At 38.3% G+C, this 2,101-nt stretch overlaps 1 non-coding gene across 1 annotated transcript; it reads right to left on the minus strand.

Annotated features, from left to right (window-relative positions):
• Positions 1-559: 559 nt before the first annotated feature.
• Positions 560-633, minus strand: TRNAA-UGC. Its single transcript has one exon. It is a non-coding gene; the product is annotated as a tRNA-Ala (tRNA).
• Positions 634-2,101: the final 1,468 nt, after the last annotated feature.

Here is a 2,101-nt window from a genome sequence, read left to right on the forward strand (position 1 = left end):
ATGAGATTGTTTTCTTAATTTCCCTTTCAGATAATTTGTTTTTGATGTATAAAAATACACCTGATTTTTGAATATTAATTTTGTATTTTGTTACTTTACTGAATTCATTTACCAGTTCTTGGTGAAAACTTTAGGGATCTCTCTATGTAGTACCATTTCATCTGCAAATAATGACTGTTTTACTTCTTCCATTCCAATTTGGATGCCTTTCATTTACTTTTCTTTCTTTTCTGAATGCTATGGCTAGGACTTCCAACACTATTTTCAATAAAAGAGGTGAAAGAGGACACCCTTATCTTATTCCTGACTTTAAGGAAAATGCTTTTAGCTTTTCCTCATTGAGCACATTAGCTGTGATTTTGTCGTATCTGGCCATTATTATATTGAAGTATGTTTCCTTTTCATTTTTTACCCCTCTTTAATTCCCCCCCGCACGCTTCCACCCTGACCCAAGATTGTTGCCATTTATCCTTAAGAATTGGATCTCCGAAGGCAGGGCATCCTCTCCCACATGCTCAAGGCATGCACTCAGGGCCTGGTGCCCCTGGGGTATGGTCTGTGACTCCACCTGGGGCATGAACCCAGGACCTTCTGTGTGCAAAGCAGATGTGCTAACCACTACACTATGGAGCCACCCCTGTATCCTCTTCACTGTATTGAGCTATGTCCAATGACCAAGACCTTTTATCATAAATGCATGCTGGATTTTTTAAAATGTTTTTTCTAGAGAGGGGAAAAGATGGTAGACTAAGTTAAAGTGGGGTTTGTCTCCCTCAGGTCTGCATTAAAATTACAAACAAATTAAAATAATCAACATGGAGAATCACCTGAAGTCCAGCTGATCATAACACCTAGGTCTGATAATACAAAAGAGCAACATCGAAACCGATCCAGCATAGACAACAACCATCTGCAGATCACTTTATAGTTCTTACCAGGTACCCTGAACAATCAAAAATGGTGACTGACCTTGGCCTACAGGATAGCCCCTCCCAAGGGGCTACAAAACCAAAGCATCCAGAGACTGGCGTCAGACCACAATGGAACAACTCCCAACTAGTCCCAACAGTGATACACACAAATGGTGGTTGCAACAAGTACACAAGCTTGTGAGGGTAAATCCCACTTAGAGGGGTCAGTCCCTACACAGCAACTCTTATTGGCTGTGGGTGCAGCCAATTCCTACAATTAGTCAGTCTAGTGTTAATCCCATCCACTGATATACTAACAACAATAAAGGCTAGGGAGCAATAGAAGAGATGAAACAAATATTCCTGACACTTAGAAATGAACACAGAGAGGCTAATAAAATAAGAAAACAAACCAAAAAATGCCACAAATGAAACAACAGGAGAAAACTCCATAAAATAAGCTAAATGACATAGAGGCAAGCAAACCACCAGGGACAGTATTCAAAATAATCATTATAAGGATGTTCTATGAACTTATGGTGAGAATGGATGAGCACAATGAGAACCTCTACAGCATTAAAAGGACATAAAATCCATAAAAAAGAACCAGACAGAAATGAAGTGTACAATAACTGAAATGAAGAATACACTACAAGGATTTGACAGTAGATTGGACAAAGTAGAAGATCGAATCAGCGAATTGGAAGACAAGATAGCAGAATACACCCAATCAGAACAAAAGAAAAATAAAAATTTAAGAAGATAGTTTAAGAGACCTCTGTGACAACATGAACTGCAAAAATATCCAGATCATAGGAGTACCTGAAGAAGAAGAGAGAGAGCAAGAGATTGAGACTCTTTTTGAAGAAATAATGACAGAAAACTTCTCTAACCTGGCAAAGGAACTAGACAGACAAGCTCAGGAAGCACATAGAGTCCCAAACAAGAGGAATTCAAACAAACCTACACCAAGACACATTATCATTAAAATGCCAAAGTTCAAAAACAAAGATAGAATCTTAAAAGCAGCAAGAGAAAAGAAGCAAGTTACTTACAAGGATATACCCATAAGAATGTATGCTGACTTTTCAATGGAAACTTTGCAGGCAGAAGGGAATGACAAGAAATAACCAGTTATGAAAAACAATAATGTACAACCATGGATACTCTACTCTGCAAGGCTTTCAATT

This window comes from Rousettus aegyptiacus, unplaced genomic scaffold (genome assembly GCF_014176215.1).
Source record: "Rousettus aegyptiacus isolate mRouAeg1 unplaced genomic scaffold, mRouAeg1.p scaffold_m13_p_9, whole genome shotgun sequence".
In the NCBI taxonomy this organism is placed as follows: domain Eukaryota; kingdom Metazoa; phylum Chordata; class Mammalia; order Chiroptera; family Pteropodidae; genus Rousettus; species Rousettus aegyptiacus.